A 25,507-nucleotide genomic window follows, 5' to 3' on the forward strand; every position below is an offset into this window, starting at 1 on the left:
ATCTGGCTACAGAGCCTTAGTTTTCTAAGGACTCTTTCAGAGTTTTACCTCTGTGGAGCAGTCATCTTCTTTGGTACAGGACCACCACGTTTGAAACACTGCTGTCACAGAGGAAAAGACGTTTAAAAAGAATGTGGCCTGAAGAATAGGAACTCAGCTAGCATGTATACAAAATATAGTCAAGATCACTAAATTAAAAAATAACGGATTTAGGCCATGAGACATGGAACACAGTGGAGTGGTTATCCCAGGAGTTTAGAAAGACTCTACCTCCCGATAGCTCGAATATCTCTGGCCTGATAACACTTTCTCCTCACATGATCTCTATCTGTTGTGAGAGTGTGGCTACAACAGGACCGGAAAATATGCTGCATTGCTTAAGCGCTTCTTATGCTCACCTTTTCCCAATCGCAACTACAATAACAAAATTTTCGAGTAATAAGGGGAGACCTATGGCAGAGGGAATAGAAAATCCTTGCCCAGCATTTAGTAGGAGATCAGAGTGAGCAGAAAGTTTCAGAACAGATTGATCTGATCAATCCCTTCAAGGAGCCGAAGGCAAAATGAGTGAAACCCCTAAATGAGATTGAAAAGCCTATTTCATTGATATCTAACATGTTTGATGTTTAAGCCAGCTTTACATAAGCCTCGTCTCAGCCTCCAGAATACTCTCTCTGGGGTTGAGAGTTAATCAACTCACAAGCGTTCGCGGAGTGCTCGCCTGCACAGAGGGGAGCCCAGTATCTCCATCAAAGAGAGATCTGGAGAAGAGGCTTAGATGCTTCTTACACGACCCTTGGCTTCATCTGTCTTGGGGGAAAAGGCATCCCTGGGGCCTCCCTTGTGCCAGAAACTTTGGGAGACCCTTTTTATACCTCAGATCTAGTCACAAGAAGGTAGATCATATTAGTCCCAATAAGGTGAGGAAAGTGAGCCCACAGACAATAAATAGCTCCCTCAAGGGTTGTGAGCTACGTCTGGCAGACTGCAAAGGGCAAGCTCTTTTTTTTCTCCATCATGTTTTCCATATGGGATAAAAGCTTCCTGCCAATCATGCTAGAAGCCACCTGTTCTTGCCCAGAAGGGCTTGTCTCTAACCCACGTGGGTGTGACAGCACCAAGCCAGCAGGGACCCAGAGCCGTGTCGCCTTGGGTGAGTCCAGCCCCTTCCAGATCACTGACCCATCAAGGAGCCGAGACACTGATGACGTCATAGGCAATTGTACTTTTTGAGCCGTAGATGGGGTGAGTTAAAGGGGCCGAGTAACTATCGCTTGTTAGTTGGTAGAGATGAGGCTCACAGAGTATTAGCGTTTCCCTTCCTGATGACTTGTTCCTAAGGTAGTGGGGGAAGGAGGACTGCAGCTGGGGTTCACGATCAGCCTTTTCTCTGTCTTCCCATTTCCATGCTAGGATCTAGTGCTGCTTAGAACGGCAGGGCTGCACGTTACCGTTCTGACTGTCACTGTGAAAGAGACACACGAATACACACACATGCATACACACGTGCACAGTAACAGTCCAGTGTTTTGTCATGTGGAAAATCAAACAAGTTAGAAAGCGTTTAGACTGTTTCCTTTAAACTCACTTTCCATTTTTGGCAGGGAATTCACGCATAGCTGAGACTTGGCGGCCGCCTCTGCTAACTTCACGCCGTTCCTTAGGCACCTCGGGATTTATATCAAAAGGCTTTCCTCGGCCTTGCTGCTGAAGGTGTGATGTATGGGGCTCCACTGGAGACCCGATATCAGGATGTTCAGAGGAGAAACCTTCTCTTTGTATTGGCCCGAGGCCAGTGCTGAGCAAATTAAAAAGACAGACACGAGCTTCCTCCCTCGTATCATTTCATTCTAAAGCAGCACACTCATCCTCTCCCTGGGGTCCTACGTTGATAGAAATGAAGAGGTGGGGACGCAGTTTGTTCTCTGAAAGTCAGCTGCACACCTACATGCCAAGTGATGCTCAGCTCAGGGAAGGGATGTCAGTCAGCAGGAGGCCTCTGGGCCTAACCATGGGAAGCCAGCAGCCTTAAGACCCCAAACCAAAGCAATTCCAGATACATTAGTGTTAAAAGCCAAGAAGAGGCAATCAATCAATCAGTCAATCAATCATCCCTAAGTTCCGTGTCCTACCAGCTCCTACAATTCCCAGACAGACCTTCCTTTCCTCCTCTGGCAATGGCAACTCCAGTAACCACACTGGGATAAGATGTCTGTGTGTGTGTGTGTTTAAATTATTATTAAGGTCTGAGGTACATACTATATATTCTGTCTCCTTTTAACTTTTTGGCAATCTACTTCTGACAAATAGAGAAAACCTGCCCTGAGAATTATCTGAATGCTCTTTCTAATAATTGCTAACATGAGCAATCAGTGTTAGGCAACAGTTAAGGTTATCACGTATGTTATTAAAAATTATAAAAATCTGTTCCTTATCCTCTAAAGGAGGTAACTGTGTCAGAAATGGTTTGATCAAGGGTTTGAAATATAAGGATTTGTTCATAAGTCTGACTGGAGGTCATATGAATATGGGGGAGAAGATCTACCAGATAGACCTAGCAAGGAGGTGAGCAAAGATCATTAAAAAATAAATACAAGTCCATTAAGTAGGATTCCTACTTGGCTGCTTTAACAGAGAAACTCAAAATAATAGTGACTTCAAAAGATTGAAGCAATTGCTTGCTTTAAAGACAAACTGGTCTCGTGTGTGATCTTACCAGAATCCCAGGCCCTCTCATTGCTCTTTCATACTAATGTGCAGCTTCCAGCTCAAGGTCCGACATGGCTACTGCAGTTCCTGCCATCTCAATTTTATTTAAGACAGCCGAGAGGAAGTGGAGAGAAGTTGTACATATCAGTTCCAGTCACATCTCGTTGGCTAGAACCTAGCCATTAGATACATCTAGCTGCAAAGAAGGCCAGGAAATGTCATCATTATTGGTTGCGATGTGCCTTGATACATATAAGGGTTCTGTTATTAAAGAAACAATGTGAAAATTAATACTGATCAAAACTATCAGTCTCTGACACAAAAGGAAATTGAAAAATATTTCAAGTGCTTTTCAATGTCATCTATTTCGTCATCTATTTTGCAAAGGCTAAGATTGAAATTTGTAACTTTGTATAGTATTTAATGCTTTTCAAAACATTTCTACATCTAGTATCTCATTTGATCTTTACTACATTCTTGCATGTAAAATAGGACCTCTATTCATTAATCCCATTCAACAGTTTGACGTGGAGATTCAGGGATGATGAACGATTTCCTAAAGCGTCTAGCTTACTAACAAGACAGGTGCTCAGAGCCCCAGTCTTCTGACTTCATATTTTCTACTACTTCATGCTCATCATCAGTATTGGGATCGAGAATAGCAAGAATATGAAATCTAAATCTTTATTGATTTATATCTTCTCTGACCTTCTCATGGAGCTGCAGCGACTTAGAAAGTGCTAAGGAGGGGGTAGAGTTGGCTCTCAACCCCCTGCCTCCAGGGAGAGACCCTCTTATTAGGAGTGAAATGTCCAAGAGATGGACAGTGTTGCAGGGAGATCTCGAAGCACGACCACTCAAGCACCTGCAGCCTGAATAGAGAAGCTTCATGGGAGATCAATAGAACTCCTGCTCAAAAATTCTCCCTTCTTCTCTACTTCTTCCCCAGGTCCGTGGAATTTTATCAGCAACATACTGTTTGGGTTCTTGATTTTATTTGGTGTTAAATGAGTCCCTTTGCACATTTGCCCGGGAAAGGAAATGCTTTAAGTCGTCATGAGCTAACATCTTCGCACAGAGGTTTCATCTGATTCCTCTCCATCCCTGACCTCTAGCTGAGAAGCAGCGCCCGTAGGATGGGATCATGCAGAGGTGGGGTTTGGGAGAGTAGGGGTAACTGTGGAGGAAAGTAGGCCTTCTAAAAGGGGGCAGGTCTTTCAAAGGTGGAAAGATGAGGAATTAAGTAAGTGCCAGGGAATACGGAAACACAGAAAAGTAACTTAATGTAGTTTCTATCCTCAGGGTCAAGGGCAGTCTGGAGCCATGTGGACTGATTCTTTGGGCCACTGAAAACAGCAGGAAAAGGCATGAGGCTCGTGAGACAGGACCAGAGCATTGCGATGGTTTTAGGGACTGAATTGGAGTTGGAGCAAAGAGAAAGCTGGGGCAGACTTAGGCAGAGCACTGTGATCTGATCACAGCTGTGTCTCTAAGGTTTTTCTTTTCCATAGTTACTATACGTCCACCGGTCAGCAGAGCTCCAGCTGAAAGCCTGCAGGTGGGTATTGGGGCTGGCTGAGTCTGACGACTCTACCCAATAGTGCCACCTCTGGGAAGCATGCAACGGTTCTTTCTCCAAAGCACTTTCGGCTTTTCTTCTAACCCCCTCCCTCCATCGCTACTGGACGTAAGCCTGCTTTCCCTCACCACATTCAGCTGGACGCATCTGAACGAACTCCATAAAACTTTGAATTAGCCCTTCTGGGCAAGTGGGCGGGTTCTGAGACCTGTGTGTTTTGTAACCAGAATGCACATGGACCCATCTTCACAACACATCTACAGAACCAACCTACCCTGGAGAGGTGCTGAGATTTCCTGAGGACTGGCCTCGTTATGAACACCAGCAACATCTGCAAGACAAAAGCCCCTGAACTTCCAAGCCAGGACTCGAGGTCATCTAACAAAACTATGGATCTGAGAACACAGAAGCACAGATGTTTCTTGAGCCTGTGTTCTGAGTCGTTTATGGACGAGACTGCAACTGTCATCCTTTGGCACATTAAGTGGAACCTCTGTGGTCGCACGTTCTGTTGCACTGTGGGAATTCATCAAAGGGCCAGATGTCAGTGCTGAAAAGCTTCAGTTCTTGCTGGGGAACTGTCTGAGGGAGCAGAATGTGTATGATCTAGTCATTGCCACATTTGTCTTCCACCAACTTGTCATTTTCTTTTCCTTTCTTCTCCCCACCTCCCTCCCCAGAAGTACTTTCTGGGTTTTGCTTGCATCATTTTTCATTTAACGTATCCAAAATGAAAAAGCATCTGGAAAGAAGCATCTGGACTTTTATCTGGTGCCCCATTTTAGACGTAAAGATAGTTATCCAATAGATAGTAAATGATTTCTCCTAAGAGATATTTCTTTTTGTTTCTGTGCCATAATATGTATGAACTTGGGTACTCAGAGATTGTATTGTGACATTATCAACCTTTATTGCTGTTTAAAGATGATAGTTTGTAGAACTGAGGATTCCCATTGATGTGAAGCACAATTTAATGAACAAGTTAATGTATTAAACTGTTGTGATGTCGAGAACGACTGTTTTCCCCTGTGATTTTGTTAGACATTTTTTACAAAAGGAGAAGAGCGGGTTAAATACTTTAAGGGATTTATGGAAATTGCAGACAGGGGATCAGCTTTGTCAAATTCTCAGAATCCATGCTTTGGATAAAAATGTGAAACTTCTTTAAAAGCATAAAAGACAGAGAAAATATAGATTGAAGCAATTTCAAATCTCTGAGGCCAGGCAGGATTTCACAGGCTCTCAAACACATGAGCTTCTAAAACCATGGTTCTCAGTGAGTCTCCTTGGTCACTGCCCACCCGGCACAAGGAAATTCACTGTGAAATGCAGGAAACAACCTGGAGATGATGAGGGGGGAACGATTTAAGAGTGATGGAAGAAAACAACAGGAATTAGAGGAAAGCAGTTTGGAATTCAAGGTAACAGAAAGGAGGAAAGAGGAAGGGAGGAAAGGCAGAGAGAGAGAGACAGAGAGGAAGAAAACACAAGCAATAATGAAATCTAATATGGGTCTCTCCACAGTTTCAGTGTGCATGGTTTGCAGATTGTTTTTAATGACTAGCTCCTATAATACAAGCAAAGAAACAAAATTAACTTCTAGGAGAGAAGTTCGTTCATTCAAAAATCCCTTGATTGAAACAATTTATCATTTTCTTTTTGTTCTGTGAAAGCGGGAACTGCGGATTCCTTCCTTGCTTGTGGGTTAGTGAGATTTGGAGCCTTAGAAAAATGTCATTCGACCACGTTCCTCTATCTAGTGAGAATCATACGCAAAGGGAACTTGACTTTAATGCAATTGGAGTCGTCTTACGAAAGGCTCCAAAAGACAGCAGAAGTTAAATACACACACGCACACACACACACATGGAGACATATGGGGGACTTTTCCAAGAAAATCCTCACACAGGTTAGAGTAGGACTGAGGAATACTCAAGATTTACTTCTTTCTCTCATTCACCTTGAAAATATCATTGAAAATAAGACTGAAAAAAATATTATTGAAAATCTGCTCACAATATAGTACTGTTTCACTCTCAGAGATCACTTTTCCTATCAAATATATATTTGCAAATTAATGGAGTCTAATTCAGCATAATTATTTCTTTATTTTATAAACAACTTGTTTTTTATGATTATAAAGTAATATACGATCTTAGATAATTTGGGAAATACAAGGCATTGAAATGTCCATAAATTATAGAGCCGAACTCTGACATTATTTCGATCTATTTTCTTTCCTATTTTTTATGCATCAGCAATTAGAGTAACATTTAAAATAACAAATGTTTTAGAAAATGAGAATCATACAATCTGTGCAATGTAAATACATAGGTTAACATCTTAGTACCCATTCTTTGAAAACATAATTTTAATAGCTGCATATAATTTTATCATTCCCATATTTGCGGGCATTCTGCTCATTTTCAATTTTTCCACTAATGTAAATAACACTGAAGTGAATATATTTGTACATAAGTGGCATCGATTTAAGTGTCATTGTACACCCATTGGCGAGAGGACAGTGGGCCACTTGATTGTATCTTCCCAAGAACTCGGAAAGAAAAATTATTCAAGATTGTCAAAATTATATAGATGGAGCTAAATGAATGGTTAATAAAAGAAATAAATAAAAATTATCCATAGCATCAAAGGAAATTATATGCATGTCTCCAAAACCACCCTCCTGGCCCTGGAGTGAAGCTCTCGTTCCCCAAGATGCTGGGGGTGCTGGCGGCAGGCTGACAGCTCCCAGCTGAGTCTCTCAAGGACCTGCCCTCCCCCAGGGTCATGCCACCTTTTGGGAACAGGTCATATAGAATGACTCTTCTGTGGAGCTAAAGGTCAGGTCTTTTGACTGGCGACATCTCAGCTCCAGAACGCCCTGTAGGCTCAGCTGAGGACAGCACTGCAAAGCATCTCAGTTCACGGGCTGCTTCCAACCCATCCTGTGGCCCTTTCTCCCCACAGGTGTGACCTCAGTCAGGCTTTGACACACATCTTACCATGGACTCTGCTCTCCGGGGACCTAGACTTGCCACGGACCCCCGAGTTTTAGCCTCCGCAGCCTTCTGCTGTGTTTCTTCTTTGTTCTGCCACCTGCAGACTTCCTATCTTTTGAGCTCAGCTATGTTTTGGAAGGTTATTTTGGCATATTTGATCCAACGTTTCTACTTGTTTGTAGATGTAAGAGGAATCTGTGCTGGCTCAGTCTGTCAAGCTTCTAGAAACGAGTCTGCTTTTAAGTGTTGAAATCTCCTTTGAGTCTGTGCTTCTACTGCTTCTCCATTATTCGGCCCTTCATCACATTTTCTATTTTGAGCCTCCAGATTTTCACAATTAACTTTCACTCCTTTTCTATTCAGAGGGAATTTGCCCTCTGTTTGCTTATCTCCTCCAAAACCTGTTTGTATTCATTCCCTTCAATAATATATTTATTTTCCCACTTACACATGTATTTTATATATTTTACTTTACCTTTCCACTTTTAATGTCTGTTGTCAGTTATTAATCTTACATTTATGCTTGAATTTTTAATCTTAATTTTCTTTTTTTTTTTCTAAGCATCTGTATTGGAGTATAACTGCTTTACAATGGCGTGTTAGTTTCTGCTGTATAACAAAGTGAATCAGTTATACATATACATATATCCCCATATCTCTTCCCTCTTGCGTCTCCCTCCCTCCCACCCTCCCTATCCCACCCCTCTAGGTGGTCACAAAGCACTGAGCTGATCTCCCTGTGCTATGCAGCTGCTTCCGACTAGCTATCTATTTTACAGTTGGTAGTGTATATATGTCCATGCCACTCTCTCACTTCGTCCAAGCTTACCCTTCCCCCTCCCCGTATCCTCAAGTCCATTCTCTAGTAGGTCTGTGTCTTTATTCCCGTCTTGCCCCTAGGTTCTTCATGACTTTTTTTTTTAGATTCCACATATATGTGTTAGTATATGGTATTTGTTTTTCTCTTTCTGACTTACTTCACTCCGTATGATAGACTCTAGGTCCATCCACCTCACTACAAATAACTCAATTTCGTTTCTTATTATGGCTGAGTAATATTCCATTGTATATATGTGCCACATCTTCTTTATCCATTCATCTGTTGATGGACACTTAGGTTGCTTCCATGTCCTGGTTATGTAAATAGTGCTGCAATGAACATTGTGGTACATGACTCTTTCTGAATTATGGTTTTCTCAGGGTATATGCCCAGTAGTGGGATTGCTGGGTCATATGGTAGTTCTATTTGTAGTTTTTTAAGGAACCTCCGTACTGTTCTCCATAGTGGCTGTATCAATTTACATTCCCACCAACAGTGCAACAGGGTTCCCTTTCCTCCACACCCTCTCCAGCATTTATTGTTTGTGCATTTTTTGATGATGGCCATTCTGACTGGTGTCAGGTGATACCTCACTATAGTTTTGATTTGCATTTCTCTAATGATTAGTGATGTTCAGCATCCTTTCATGTCTTTGTTGGCAATCTGTATATCTTCTTTGGAGAAATGTCGATTTAGGTCTCCTGCCCATTTTTGGATTGGGTTGTTTGTTTTTTAGATATTGAGCTGCATGAGCTGCTTATAAATTTTGGAGATTAATCCTTTGTCAGTTGCTTCATTTGCAAATATTTTCTCCCATTCTGAGGACTGTGTTTTCTTCTTGTTTATGGTTTCCTTTGCTGTGCAAAAGCTTTTACGTTTCATTAGGTCCCATTTGTTTATTTTTGTTTTTATTTCCATTTCTATAGGAGGTGGGTCAAAAACATCTTGCTGTGATTTATGTCATAGAGTGTTCTGCCTATGTTTTCCTCTAAGAAATTTATAGTGTCTGGCCCTACATTTAGATCTTTAATCCATTTTGAGTTTATTTTTGTGTACGGTGTTAGGAAGTGTTCTAATTTCATTCTTTGACATGTAGCTGTCCAGTTTTCCCAGCACCATTTATTGAAGAGACTGTCTTTTCTCCATTGTATATTCTTGCCTCCTTTATCAAAGATAAGGTGACCATATGTGCATGAGTTTATATCTGGGCTTTCTATCCTGTTCCATTGATCTATACTTCTGTTTTTGTACCAGTATCATACTGTCTTCATTACTGCAGCTTTGTAGTATAGTCTGAAGTCAGGGAGCCTAATTCCTCCAGCTCTGTTTTTCTTTCTCAAGATTGCTTTGGCTATTCAGGGTCTCATGTGTCCATACAAATTGTGAAATTTTTTGTTCTAGTTCTGTGAAAAATGCCATTTGTAGTTTCATAGGGATTGCATTGAATCTGTAGATTGCTTTGGGTAGTATAGTCATTTTCACAATGCTGATTCTTCCAATCCAAGAACATGATATATCTCTCCATCTATTTGTATCATCTTTAATTTCTTTCATCAGGGTATTATAGTTTTCTGCATACAGTTCTTTTGTCTCCTTAAGTAGGTTTATTCCTAGGTATTTTATTCTTTTTGTTGTAATGGTAAATGGGAGTGTTTCCTTAATTTCTCTTTCAGATTTTTCATCATTAGTGTATAGGAATGCAAGAGATTTCTGTACATTAATTTTGTACCCTGCTACGTTACCAAATTCATTGATTAGCTCTATTAGTTTTCTGGTAGCATTAGGATTCTCTGTGTATAGTATCAAGTCATCTGCAAACAGTGAGAGTTTTACTTCTTCTTTTCCAATCTGGATTCCTTTTATTTCTTTTCCTTCTCTGATTGCTGTAGCTAAAACTCCTAAACTATGTTGAATAGTAGTGGTGAGAGTGGGGAACTTGTTCTTGTTCCTGATCTTAGTGGAAACGGTTTCAGGTTTTCACCATTGAGAATGATGTTTGCTGTTGGATGTCAAATATGGCCTTTATTGTGTTGAGGCAAGTTCCCTCTATGACTACTTTCTGTTTAGTATATTGTTTAGGATTTTTATCATAAATGGGTGTTGAATTTTGTCGAAAGATTTTTCTGCATCTATTGAGATGATCATCTGGTTTTTATCCTTCAGTTTGTTAATATGGTGTATCACATTGAGTGATTTGTGTATATTGAAGAATCCTTGCATTCCTGGGATAAACCTCACTTGATCAGGGTGTATGGTCCTTTTAATGTGCTATTGGATTCTGTTTGCTAGTATTTTGCTGAGGATTTTTGCATCCATGTTCATCAGTGATATTGGCCTGTAGTTTGCTTTTTGTGACATCTTTGCCTAGTTTTGGAATGAGGGTGACGGTGGCCTTGTAGAATTAGTTTGGGAGTGTTCCTCCCTCAGCTATATTTTGGAAGAGTTTGAGAGGGATAGGTGTTAGCTCTGCTCTAAACGTTTGATAGGATTCGCCTGTGAAGTCGTCTGGTCCTGGGCTTTCGTTTGTTGGAAGATTTTTAATCACAGTTTTAATTTCAGTGCTTGTGATTTGTCTGTTGATATTTTCTGTTTCTTCCTGGTTCAGTCTTGGAAGGTTGTGCTTTTCTAAGATTTGTCCATTTCTTCCACTTTGTCCATTTTATTGGCATATAGTTGCTTGTAGTAATCTCTCATAATCCTTTGTATTTCTGCAGTGTCAGTTGCCACTTCTTTTTCATTTCTATTTCTGTCGATTTGAGTCTTCTCCCTTTTTTTCTTGATGAGTCTGACTAATGGCTTATCAATTTTGTTTATCTCCTCAAAGAACCAGCTTTTAGTTTTATTGATCTTTGCTATCGTTTCCTTCATTTCTTTTTCATTTATTTCTGATCTGATATTTATGAATTCTTTCCTTCTGCTAACTTTGGGGTTTTTTTAATTCTTCTTTCTCTAATTGTTTTAGGTGTAAGGTTAGATTGTTTAGTTGAGATTTTTCTTGTTTCTTGAGGTAGGACTGTATTGTTATAAACTTCCCTCTTAGAACTGCTTTTGTTGCATCCCATAGGTTTTGGGTTGTCGTGTTTTCACTGTCATTTGTTTCTAGGTATTTTTTGATTTCCTCTTTGATTTCTTCAGTGATCTCTTGGTTATTTAGTAGTATATTGTTTAGCCTCCATTTGTTTGTATTTTTTACAAGTTTTTTCCTGTAATTGATATCTAGCCTCATAGCGTTGTGGTCGGAAAAGATACTTGATACAATTTCAATTTTCTTAAATTTCCCAAGGCTTGATTTGTGACCCAAGATATGATCTATCCTGGAGAATGTTCCATGAGCACTTGAGAAGAATGTGTATTCTGTTGTTTTTGGATGGAACATCATATAAATATCAATTAAGTCCATCTTGTTTAATGTGTCCTTTAAAGCTTGTGTTTCCTTATTTATTTTCATTGTGGATGATCTGTCCATTTATGAAAGTGGGGTGTTAAAGTCCCCTACTATTACTGTGTTACTGTCGATTTCCCCTTTTATGGTTGTTAGCATTTGCCCTATGAATTGAGGTGCTCTTATATTGGGTGCATAAATATTTACAATTGTTATATCTTCTTCTTGGATCGATCCCTTGAGCATTATGTAGTGTCCTTCTTTGTCTCTTGTAAGATTCTTTATTTTAAAGTCCATTTTGTCTGATATGAGAATTGCTACTCCAGCTTCCTTTTCATTTCCACTTGTATGGAATATCTTTTTCCATCCCCTCACTTTCAGTCTGTATGTGTCCCTAGGTCTGAAGCGGGTCTCTTGTAGACAGCATCCATTCAGCCAGTCTATGTCTTTTGGTAGGAGCATTTAATCCATTTACACTTTAGGTAATTATCTATATGTATGTTCCTATTACCGTTTTCTTAATTGTTTTGGGTTTGTTATTGTAGGTCTTTTCCTTCTCTTGTGTTTCCTGCCTAGAGAAGTTCCTTTAGCATTTGTTGTAAAGCTGGTTTGGTGGTGCTGAATTCTCTTAGGTTTTGCTTGTCTGTAAAGTTTTAAATTTCTCCATCGAATCTGAATGAGATCCTTGCTGGGTAGAGTAAACTTATTTGTACGTTTTTCCCTTTCATCATTTTAAGTATGTCCTACCACTCCCTTCTGGCTTGCAGAGTTTCTGCTGAAAGATCAGCTGTTAAGTTTATGGGGATTTCCTTGTATGTTATTTGTTGCTTTTCCCTTGCTGCTTTTTTTTTTCTTTGTATTTAATTTTTGACAGTTTGATTAATATGTGTCTTGGCATATTTCTCTTTGGATTTATCCTGTATGTGACTCTCTGCGCTTCCTGGATTTGACTGACTATTTCCTTTCCCATATTAGGGATGTTTTCAACTATAATCTCTTCAAATATTTTCTCAGTCCCTTTCTTTTTCTCTTCTTCTTTTGGGACCCCTATAATTCAAATGTTGGAACATTTAATGTCGTCCCAGAAGTCTCTGAGCCTGTCCTCAATTCTTTTCATTCTTTTTTCTTTATTCTGCTCTGTGGTAGTTATTTCCACTATTTTTATGTTCCATGTCACTTACCTGTTCTTCTGCCTCAGTTATTCTGCTATTGATTCCTTCTAGAGAATTTTTACTTTCATTTATTGTGTTGTTCATCATTGTTTGTTTGCTCTTTAGTTCTTCTAGGTCCTTGTTAAATGTTTCTTGTATTTTCTCCATTTTATTTCCAAGATTTTGGATCATCTTTACTATCATTACTCTGAATTCTTTTTCAGGTAGACTGCCTGTTTCCTCTTCATTTGTTTGGTCTGGTGGGTTTTTACCTTCCTCCTTCATCTGCTGCATATTTCTCTGTCTTCTTATTTTGTTTAACTTACTGTGTTTGGGGTCTCCTTTCCGCAGGTTGCATGTTCATAGTTCCTGTTGTTTTTGGTGTCTGCCCCCAGTGGATAAGGTTGGTTCAGTGGATTTTGTAGGCTTCCTGGTGGAGGGAACTGGTGCCTGTGTTCTGGTGGATGAGGCTGGCTCTTGTCTTTCTAATGGGCTGGACCACGTCCGGTGGTGTATTTTGGGGTTTCTGTGAACTTAGTATGATTTTAGGCAGCCTCTCTACTAATGGATGGGGTTGTGTTCCTGTCTTGTTGGTTGTTTGGCATGGGGCGTCAAGCACTGGAGCTTGTTGGTGGTTGAGCAGAGGTGGGTCTTAGCATTTAGACAGAGATCTCTGGGAGAGCTCTCACCAATTGATATTACGTGGGCCCGGGAAGTCTCTGGTGGTCCAATGTCCTGAACTTGGCTCTCCCACCTCAGAGGCTCATGCCTGACACCCAACTGGAGCACTAAGACCCTGTCAGCCACATGGTCAATTTTGGAGGCTGAGAAGTCCCTCTACAAGCTGAAGTCCCAGGAAAGCTGGTGGTGTAGTTCCAGTCCAAGACCCAAATCTGAAGGCCTGAGAACAGTTCTGGAGGAAAGAAAGGATGGATGTCCTGGAGAAACAGGTTACAAGTGCACTTCCAGGGCAAAGAGGTGGGTACTGGTTCTATTCCTGTTTTTCTTAATCAACATGTGGTCAGGTAGTTCTGCCTGCACAATTTCTACTTTCTGAACTGTACTGAGGTTCTCTGGGGGCTTTGTATGTACACAATTTTTGTAAAAATTTCATGGATACCTGAAAAGAATATGTACTGCATTATTAAATTATATAGCTATAGAACTCTCTCTATATATAATAGAAAAATATATGTAAGGTATACGGTAACTATATATTGCATATATATCCTTGTATGTAATCATTTAAATTATGATATATGTGTATATACACATATATATAAATATTTAATTTATCAAAGACAGAGTGCCTGCTAAAATCTCCCACTATAACTGTGCTTGTATCTTTTCATAAGTTTTAGTTTATATATTTTTGTGACTTGTTATTTAGTGTTTACGACTTCCATATTTTTACTGAGGGGGCTACCATTTCCAATATAAAATGACCCCTTTGTGTCATGTAATACTTTTTGTTTTAAATTTTCCTTTCATTTTAACATTATTTTCAAATTTTTGTAATTTGCAGTTAACGTGTAGCTTCATTTTTCTTCACATGGTCTGAGTCTTTGTCTTTTAGTTTGAGAATTGTTATGACTTTTAGATTGCTATCCTCTGATGTTCTCATTTTATGATTTCTACTACTTATGCTTCTTTTCTGTTTTATGTTCTATTGTCCTGATAAGCTATGATTTCCTTGGAACCAATATTAAGAATCCAACCATATTTATTTGACTTTCCTTTGTGTGATTTGAAGTCGTTTACATTTAAATGCTTCCCTCTTCCTACTTCCAGTTGTTGGCTTTAATTACCTGAAGTGAGAACCCTGGATTAGAGGTAATCTGGGGCTTAGATTTACATTGTCTCTGGGGCTTGAGATTTACATTTTCATTGCTGCTGTTAAACCATTACTACAGTTACCATTATAACTATATCAAAAAGAGATAAGAAAATGTAAATTAGGCACACTGTTATTCTTATCCTAGTCTGGAAATACTGAGCTATTTCAAACTCAAAGTCCTCACACTTCTGGGTGATGCTTGCATATCTGATCATTTAAATTATTCAAACAGTTGTTGCATGTGGGAAAAGAAGATATGACGATGAAGAGGAAATCGGGACCTCCCATCTTGGTGTTTGAAAGCCATGGGGACATCTAGCTTTCAGGATGTCATCTGTTCCTGTGAATAATATGTTCGTTCAATGAGGAAAAAAAAGAAAATTAAAGGAGTGAAAATTTTATCAGAACTCTAGAAGTACAACTGTTTTCAGGTTTATCTCATGACTAACTAAACCCATCATAATATACACAAAAGAGGGGAGAGGAAAGAAAATGATCTTCTGTAGTACATAGCAGGAGTTTTGAAATTGAAGAATAGCATTTTTAAATATTTCTGAGTAAGAACACTGAATGTTGATATCAAAGTAACAGTTATTGAATAAACATAGCATAAAGAATTCTTTTCTGGAAAGGCAAGACAGTGCCTTCACAAATCCATGGTGCTCACTCTCTCTGGGGACACTGGCAGGTACAAATACCCTCCCCTCTTGTCTCTGTACCTGCAGGTATTAAATGACAAGTCATTAAGTCCTGGCAAATCAGGGCATCACTGCCAGAAGCTCTGCCAGGAAGCCTGCCAGTTAAGTCTTAAGCAGTAACCCCCCAGCCACCTTCTCACTACTCCCCACGTGAAGGTGGAAGCCACTGAGGACGATGTATTAGCTCAGTCACCGCTGAAGAGTCATGATCTTCTGCTAATGTCATTTTCTTTGCTCTCTAGGAGACAAAGCCACCCCTAGGTGAGATTCTGAAATTTAGAAAAGTACACAATTAACTCATAGTATTCTGATGCTGCCCATCACAGAGTTACTAGTGACCAGTTTTACTCAAAGTCATCAGAGTATGGTTTCATTAATTTTCAGCAGTCCCCAAACTCAGATTATCAAGTTTTTACCCCCATAAAAATTTCTATGACTCAGTATAGTGTCAGTAGAGATTCTACAATATCTTTATTACCTTCTAACTCTAAAACTCATAATTTAACTCTTTCCAATGTTTCCTTCCTTTCTTTCATTGTATTATTCCTTTTTCTTTCCATTCTATAAAACATTCGCTAAGCATGTTCTACCAGGCACAATGCTAGGTACTTAAAAGAATAAGGTCCTTCTGATCCAAAATACTAATTTCCGATTGTTTTCAGCAATCACTTTAGCACCTATAGCTAAGTGACAGGTTCCCCAGAAAAGACTGTTGCCTCCCCTCACTGGAAATACATCAGGGAATCTCTTCACCCTCAACCCTCTCAACCTGCACGTTCCACCTTTCTGGTCCTGTGTTGTACCTTGTTTATTCCAGATCTGCATTTTGCTCTGTTCTCAGACACTCTTGCCAAGACTGTCTTCCCTCCTCCTTGTGCCATGACTCACAACCACAGACAAGTGATACTCCACTCTGTGCCCCACTCAGCAACCTGGCATCCAGTCCACACACAGGCTTGGGGTCCTGGTCACCCAGAATTGAAGGGCTGGGGCATCTGTGGCCATCTCAGATCCTCTACCCTAGGATAGGATAAGTTTCTGAGGGTCAGGGACAACTTCTGCCTGTTCACCATTGTTTAACATCACTGAGCATGGCTTATAAGAGACACCCAGCGTATGTTTGATGAATTAGTAGGTGAAAGAATCAATGAGAGAATGGATCCAACTTGTCCTCTTGGGCCAGCCAAGCAAATTCCATAGTGACCATAAGGGCCTACATTCTGATGAGTCCCGAATAGGCAGTGCTCTCTGGATAGCCCTGTTTTTAGTGAACTAATCACCACCGGCACCTAGATGTCTTCCACTCACTCTCTCAATTTAACTGTCCAAGATGAAACTCATTGTCTGCCCTTTTTCCATCTGAAAAAGATCTGTCCTTCTTCTGTCCTTCCTTAACCCCCACTCAGCCATGAGGTGTACAATTTGTCGGGTCACTCAAGATGCAACACCTAGCCACCCTCGATTCCTCTTACCCATCCCGGTGACGCTGTCTCCAAAGCCCATCTCCTCCTCTCCATGCCCACCACCACTGCCCTGGTTTAGACCTGCCTCCTGTCTCATCCTGTTTGCCGGTAGGAGCTCCTTATACCTATTTAATCTTCACAGCAATACTGCGAGGCATTGTGACTTTTTCCAATTAGGAAATAGAGAGAAAGTGAATAACAAGCACCTAATGGATACATAGTTGATAAATATTGGAAATAGGATTTTTAAAAAGAAATTTACTTATTTATTTATCTTGGCTGCGTTGGGTCTCCGTTGCTGTGCGTGGGCTTTCTCTAGTTGCAGAGAGTGGGGGTGCGGTGCGTGGGCTTCTCATTGTGGTGTCTTCTCTTGTTGCAGAGCATGGGCTCTAGGCGCGTGAGTTCAGTAGTTGTGGTGCGCAGGCTCAGTGGTTGTGGCACATGCGCTTAGCTGCTCTGCGACATGTGGGATCTTCCCGGACCAGGACTCGAACCCGTGTCCCCTGCTTTGGCAGGCGGATTCTTAACCACTGCACCACCAGGGAAGTCCCTGGAAGTAGGATTTGAAGTCAGCTTTACTTCAACACAAAGCCCAAGTTCTACGTGCAAGAATTCTCCCCCCACCTCTAAAACCTTCCCTGTTGGCCTGACTCTGCCTTTTCAAACACAAGGTCATGTCCCTTACTCGTTCAATCTTGTGAATAGTGATCTGTTGACTTTAAGGTCAAAGTACATTCTCTGTAGCGGGGCATTTAGAGTCCATCATCCCCACCACATACACTCTTTGCTGTCATCTTGATCTCTATCAAATCTGTCCTATATTCTACAGTCATGTAGATTCCTGGAGAAATCTCTCAAATGGTCTGGGGGAAAAATGCCTGAGGGGATCATCAAGTGGATAAGGATGGAGTTAACCAAGAAGGTAAAGGAAGAAATTAAATGACAACAGGGATTTGCACATTCTGTAGGCGGAGGACCTCATATAGCAAGACGGCCATTTTGGCTAAGTAGGCAACTATTGTTCTTCCCCCAGTGCAGAAGGGAGAGTGGAGAAGACTGAATTCTCTAATTAAAGGGAATTCTCTGGTGAGTGCCACTCTCTCTGATGACAACAGTTGAGAAGAGTCCTGTCTAATATTGAGGCATCACCACAGCAGTCAAGCCATAAACTATATACAGGAGGCCATGACTGTAGGGACATTGCTGATGGCCCCTAAGGAAAAGTTCTTGTGGGTCTGTCTTTGGTCATAACAAGGATGGGACAACTGGGACCCTCTTGTTCTACTTCTACTTCCTAGCCAATCTTTGAAGGAGAGACCCTAAATACATATTGGCAATTAAAAAAAAAAAAGGAAAAAGGAAAAGAAAGTTGGAGGTAGGGTGGGAGGTGGGGAAGGCAATCTGTCAAAATTCCTGACTCAGTGACAGAAAGAGGGACGTATTATGTATACGTTTAATGTTGTCCTAGTTAATTCTGTGAGGACAGATAATTCTAACTTAACATTCAGTTAACCAGAATATTTGCATGTTCCCTGATACTGCTATCCTTGGATTCTTTAGCCTGAACAAGTGGGAGTTTATCATGAAGCAATATCTTTTAGTTTGAGCTTGGCTTTTTGGTTCGTTTTCCTGCTTTAGGACTCACTATCTTGTTAGCACGTGGTTCCGGGACTGTCTATGGATTTCTTTGATGAAAGCCTCGAGGTAAATTGGTTTGCTTTACCTCCTGAGATAGTAATTTAGATAGACAAGAAGAATCAGACTCTTGAACATTTTCACTGGCCGTTCATGATCAAGTCTTCCCGTAAACAATCAGAAATAGGTAACGGTCGTGGATTAACCCCTTGCTGGCAGAAAGAAACCCATTCTAGATTTGGGATCTGCTGGCATCTAACCTTTGCTCTACCATCGCCTCCCAGATTGCCCAATCACGAGGCCATCCCCGCGTTTTCAGGACCAAGACAAGCATTCTGGTAGAGGCCCTGCCCTGCTGACCAGCCCACTCCCCCTCCCACCCCTTGTTCCATCCCACACTGAGACGGAGATGGTCTCAAGTCTGTGGACAGCTCAGGCCGAAAGTCCAAGCCGTGGTCATCTCTCCCCCAATGTTCACCCCTTGGATGGACTCCTACCAGACCTGGTGGGACTTTGGGGAGGGGCTTGCACAGGCCCCGCATGCTGTTGCGGGTTGTTTGGGCAAGGAATCTGGGGTGCTGGGTCCCCAGAACGTGGAGCAGAAGGGGGGAAGTTCACGAGCTTCAGTTGGCACATCCCTCCTGGGCCTGGGAGGGGCAGGATTGGAGGAGGAGCAGAGTGGGTCCTCTAAGCCTGGGAGCCCTGGTGGCCTGGGCCCGAGGGTTTTCATGCTCAGACCCTCTGTCCTCTTCATCTCTGTACTTCCTGGCTCTGATAGCTAGTCAATAAATTGATTTTAGATACAGGTAATTGAACAAAAATCCTTGGGTCAGGTCATATCTTAAGGTCTTCTCAGCTAACATCCGAACACAGAGATGGATCAGACTTTTTCTTCCCGAGAAAGGTAGCTGGGAGGGAAGGCAGGGCCGGAGTGGAGAGAGGGCTGTGGACACTGCTGGTGGGTAGGCTGGCGCTAAGATTTCACGGCACATCTATCCTAGTCATAAACCAGCCTTCTAGGCCTCCAGACAGGGGACCGGTAGTCGCGTGCAGCTACGCAGGAGAGGCCAGCGCTCAAAGTGACACTTCACCTGCATAATCACCTGCGCTGTCAGAGGCACGACCCTTCCAAGGAGGCTGATGTGGTCCTTTGGTGCCTCAGCACCCAGAACTTAACGGAGGCAAGTCAGTGCTTGACAGGTCGCTAGCTATTCTGGGATGTGGACACTTCTACTTGCTCTGCTCCCACCCCGCAGTGTCTGCTCTGGTTTCAGTTCTGGCTGTCCTAGTTCACACAAAGTTTAAAGCTGACCCTGCCACAAACCCTCCCGGAAGTAGGTGAAAAAGGAAGTCTCAGTCAGTAAGTTAATGTATTTGATGTTTATCCACACGGAACCGGCTGCATGAACCAGAAGGAGAATCTGTGGGTTCTTATTTTTTGTTTCTTTGCAAACAAGCCATTTTTATAGGATGAAGACGAACTGTGCACTGCAAATACAAGTGGAGAGGCTGTGTGGTCTGTCCCGGGAGAGCTCCAGCCCTGGAGAGCCCAGTCACTGGGTCCTTTGCTTGAGGTCCCTGGCCATGTTCTGTGTGGCAACACTAAACACCCTGGAAAGGCTATTCCTACTGTTCTTAGGGCGGAAATGTTGCCTTTGTCACCAGCAAGTTACTTTGTTCTCTTTCTTTTCAAGTTACTTTGTTCTCTTTCTTTTCAGCAAACAAACAAAAATGTGGGACATTTTAGAGAAAAGCGTAAACCTTTGCCTGAGGCTTTGAAGCAACCTCACACCTCACACCTGCTTGACTCCCTGTGATGAGAGGCCAAGGTGGGTACAGAGAGCATACAGCCTCTCCCTGTGCAATTGCTAAGATATTAACTTTTGGTCCAGGATTTAAGCATGTTATTGATGGTCAAGCTTAAACATTACCTTCTAAATTATCTCCTCCAAAGTAAACACTATTGTAGATATCTTTCCCGGGTCTCTGCTTCCAAGAAAGGGCAGGAAGAGGGGTCCACAATCCTCTGTCTAGTATCCCGTGACTATCCAGGCTGAGTAGCTCCCCCAGCCGGCTCTCATTCCAACAGCACTCAGGAGTGGAGACAAAGCTCAATGGGGTGGATGGGAGACTGTGTTGCTCCTCAGAAGTGTCCAGCCCTCACTCTGCGAGGGTCACACCACCCTGCCCTGCCGAACTCAGGCCTGGTCACTGAGACTGAGTGCAGTGAAGGGTGTCACCTCCCAGGCTGATGCTTTAGGAACAAGCAGGTCCTTAAGCCTTCCCGACTTGCCCTCTGCGCCCGCCATGAGCGACGCTCCGAGGAGTGCCTGCTCCATCGGCCTGGCCCTCAGAGTACAGACGACCACAGGGGGTGACTGAGCGAGGAGGACCCCAAGTGGCCTGGGATGGACATGCACCCTGGGAGAGAAATCAAGCTGGGTTGTCCAAGGCCACTGAGAGTTTCCTAACCTATCCTGAGTGATACAGAGTCCAATCAATGTTGGTTACTTCCTGAAGAATGGAAAGTATATTCCAGCTTTTCCTCAGAATATCTGGCTTTTACGTCTGCGTCTCCCTAAAAGTTAGATCTTTGCCAAGTCAATTAAACTCTGGGAATCTCTGCCCAGCCCATCAATTTCACAGGGTCATTGGAAAGAACAAAATCGATATAGCAAGACGATTCTGCTCTACAAATGTAGGTGTTAGCACCAGGGAGGGTTTCCCTCAACCTGAAAGCGCGAGATTTCGGGTTCTTTAGCTCCCTGAGTCCCTCCAAGGACCCTCCCTTGTTAGGGGCAGTGTAGGGAGGGGGAGATGTTTCAACTCATGTGCCACCGCTGTGGTCTGCTGAGCACTGATGGTGGGAAGATGACAAAGACAGAGAAGGAACAGGGCCTGTTCTTAGAAGGCTGACTCCTAGACGGAATAACACATAATGCCCAAGAAAGGTTTTTAGGACAACCTTCCAGCTAACACTGAATGGGGCAAAGTGTAGCCCACGATACACAGGTCCTATCAGCCATGAAGGGCAACAGAGATGGCAGATGGATGAGGTCCATCGGGGCAGGTGTGTTGGGCCAGGGGAAGGTGGGAAGGGAGGCTTCCAGTTTTCACCTGTGTGATCCGGGTGCTCTGCACCCTTCCCCCACCCCCCACCCCCCCCCCCGCCATCCTCCCACACATACACACATAATCTCACACAACACTCCATGGGGAAAACAGGCTTTGAGTGGTAGAGTAACATCTCTAGAACCAGGATTCCAACTCAGGCCTGTGTGACTTCAAAACCCCTGTCTCTCCCTCCTGCCACACGTCTGCCTTTTCGGGAACGATTTCAAGTGGCAGTCCCATCCGCTGTGAGCCTGGAAGTGCCCGTGGCATATTCCATTAAAGCCCATGCCCTCCCTCCTTCCCTCCCAAATTAGGTGGTTCAATTTTCTCTTCACAGGGCCTGTGGCAGCTTCCCCTGCCTGCAGGGCCTAATTGAGCACGAGTCTCCTGGGGGCTCCACTCTGCTATTTCCTGATGAGCAAGGGGAGAAGGGAGCGGAGAATGCGACCACGCTCATTAACGAGGGACCCCTGTTTGTCATTCTTCTTACCAGCATCATCACTATTTTAATTAACCATCTTTGCCATTGGGCCTGCAGATAATTGTTCTCTGCATTGTTCAAATTGCCAGGATGGGTACCTTTAAAGGTGCAGGCTCCCCCCTCCATCGGCCATCGCTAATTAGAGCAAGGAGAAGCTTTAACTTCTGCAGAAGGCCTGCAAGTCAGGTAGGAGGTGACCCTCATTAGCACACGGAAGATTACAAGCTCTGCTGTTATTATCCAGGCCCCGGTCCCCCTTCTGAAAGTCACTGCTTGCTAAGAGGGAGTGTTGATTGAATGTAGTTTTGCCCGACAGTGCAAAGTTACAAGAGAATTTTTTATTCTAACAACAGGAGAAGCAAGCATTTACCTTCCTATGTGGAGGGTAATTTTCTGGTTAAACAGCAGGTAAAAAGGCAAAGCCAAAAGAAGAAAAAAAAAGAAAAAAAAAACCCGTCTCCGAAGTCTGACTGTGAAAAAGATTGTATTAAAAGGAGTTCAGCAGAGAAAGCTAGGCTGTAACTCAGGATCATGGAGGTAAAGACTCTCCGGCAGGGGGGGTTGGTTCTAAAAAAAACCTGGAATGTAAGAGTCCACTTTAATGCTGGCTCTATGGAGGGAAGCGTGACAGAGAGCAAAGCAAACTATATAAAAGACTCTAAATCGTACCGTAGAAGTGGCTTTGCAAACCTGCTTTCAGATCCAGGTAATGAAAGGAAAAACAGGTGTGGCTTAAACATGGTCACAAGGAACCTGAACTGGACCAGTGACTTGTCATGTGTCCACATTTCTGAAGCATGTTATGGACGAACCTTTCTCTGTGGTGTTCATCATGGATTTATCTATAAGTCTGTGAAAAAGCAGCAGGATGCCTCTGATACTTTTCCCTTCTGTGACTAGGGATATCTGAAGTCCATTTCTGGAATCCCCTCAATTTAGTTCAAGCACCGCATTTCTTCATAACTACTCTTCCTTCTGAGAGATTGAATATACAAATGGACAATGGCTAGACCATATATAAAAATAGAGCCCTGAACCACAATCTGCATTGAACAGCCCATTATCCAGGCTAAGCAGCCCCAGAGGCCAGCCAGCTCTAAGTCAGACTTGTGGAAAGTCAGACTACTATCTCCAGCAACAGTCCAGGAAGCTAAACAATAACTCTTCTAGCATTTGGGCAAAAATGGCCGCGACTTGCTTAATAACTGCCAGCTTCCCTAATTTCCATCCTCACTTCCAACTTGGGGCCAATCAGAGAAAGCCAAACATGCCCCCCAACCAATCACATAGAGGCCCTCTTCCTAGTTGTCCCGCCCCCCAGCTTCCGCAGGCCAATAGCCTCCAATCAGGGCCCAGGTGGAGCCTTCCCTTCTCTCCTGTATGAAGCTCTCCCCCTGCCCTGCCTGCCCTTGAGTCTCTGCCAAACACAAATGATGGTGGCTGACTCCCTGCTACAGCAGGCGCTGAATCAATAGTCTCTGCTTCTCTCATTTGGTTGCTCTTTGTTTATTTCTACGTTTCCCTCTCTCTCTCCTCTCTGCCCCGGTTCTTCCTGGAGCATTTTTTCCCCCTTTTCTTCCATGTCAGGGTTTAACAACTTCACAGGTTCATTATGTCAGAGGTTTCGTTTCTTTTCCTCCAGAACCATTCCAGGTAATCCTAGGTTAACTGGTAAATTACTTACCTATAGTGTAAAAAATTATCCCACATTGGGCTTCCCTGGTGGCGCAGCGGTTGAGAGTCCGCCTGCCAATGCAGGGCACACGGGTTCGTGTCGCGGTCCGGGAAGATCCCACATGCCGCAGAGAGGCTGGGCTCGTGAGCCATGGCCGCTGAGCCTGCGCGTCCGGAGCCTGTGCTCCGCGACGGGAGAGGCCACAACAGTGAGAGGCCCGCGTACCGCAAAAAAAAAAAAAGTAGAAAATTATCCCACGTTTTAGCAGCTTAATACAGTACCCACTTATTACCTTACCATTTCTGCGGGTCAGGAATCTGGGCATGGCCGATCTGGGTGCCTCTGCCCCCAGTCTCTCACAAGAGACTCTTGCCTCTGCCATCAGTATCTCTCCTGGGGGATGGAGTTATCTCCAGGCTCAACTGGGCAGGATCTGCTTCCAAGCTCACTCAGCAGTGGTAGGCAGGCTTCAGTTTCTGATGAGCTGTTGGACTCCAGGTCTCAGCTCCTCCTGAGCTGTTGGCCAGAGGCCACCCCGGGTCTTGCTACATGAGCCGCTCTGAAGGGCAGCTGGCTTCCTCAGCGTGAGCAGGTAGGGTGAGGAGGTGCCGGCAAGATGGAAGTCACAGTGTTATAGAGCCTCATCGCAGAAGTGACGTCCCATCACATTGGCCATCTTTTGTCATTAGAAGCAAGTCACCAATCAAGGGAGGGGCCATCGGAAAGCATTGTAGATGGTCACATGTCACATTTAGCCAGGCCTGCTGGCTTTGAATCTATCTGTATTTCCCTCTGGGCACAAAACTTCCCCTATTCTGCAGTTAGTTCCACCCTCCCTTACCTCCCAAATATTATCAGCAAAATCTTCTTTTCCCCTTTGAGAAAACATCAAAGGACACTATTCCTTTTCAAATGATTTTGGATATACTTTCTTACTTTGCCCTTCCTCTAATCCTGTGAGTGAGAGAGAGTAGCCCTATTGCTTACAGACCCCACTGAGATTATTTTCCTTGAGGGCCCTGGTGACAGAGCCAGGACTGAAGCCCGTGTTCCCTTTCCTTCCTCAGGATCCTCAGGTCACCAGAACGCATTGCAGTCCTGCCCACTGTCCTGCTTCCGGATCCTGGTTGGGGGGGGGTGGATCACATGGGTCAGTGATGCGAAAGCTTCCAAATGAGTGAAGATGACTGTTTTAGGACTGCCGAAATTAAGGATGTCTCCCCTTTCCGGGCTAGAGTGGCTTAGATTCTTTTAATTATACTATGACGAAAATTTCACTCTTTAGATATGACGTACAGTTTTCAGCTCTCTAACAAAGGTCAAATTCTTGGCGACTTTGAACTGATCTGGACTCCAGAGTGGGTGTAGCTAAGTTTTATCTCCAACCATCACATCACTGGAACGATGGGGAATTCTTCCCATAAACTGGGGGCATGTCTCGATCTTTTCTAATAAACTTTCCTGGGGCAAAGGTTGCTGCCCACAATGAACTCTATTAATAACCTCCCCCATGGCCTAATCCTGTGAGGCTCACAGCAACTTTCCATTAGGTGTTTCTTCTGGTTCATTTGGGAAACAAGGGACAAGTCTGTAGGCAAATTAAGGGGACAAGCTTCCCAAACAAAGTAACTTCAAAGGAAGAATTTGTATCTATTATTCATTTATCTCCAGTGTAAACCCACAGATATTTTATAGGAAAAGGGGCACTGAATTTTGGCCTACCTTGACCAAAAAAACATTTACAATATTAATAGCCTCTGATCTTATAAGCACAATGGGAAAAAAATAATGCCATATGGCTCATAGGACTTCAAGACCCATTTGGGGATTTCTCTGAGGATCCCCATTTCATGCTTTAAAAATGCAAAGATAAAGAAATAATACAAATGAACTTATTTACAAAACAGCAACAGACTCACAGACTTAGAGAATGAACTTATGGTTACAGGGGGGAAAGGTGC

The sequence above is a fragment of the Delphinus delphis genome, chromosome 18 (genome assembly GCF_949987515.2).
Source record: "Delphinus delphis chromosome 18, mDelDel1.2, whole genome shotgun sequence".
Taxonomy (NCBI): Eukaryota; Metazoa; Chordata; class Mammalia; order Artiodactyla; family Delphinidae; genus Delphinus; species Delphinus delphis.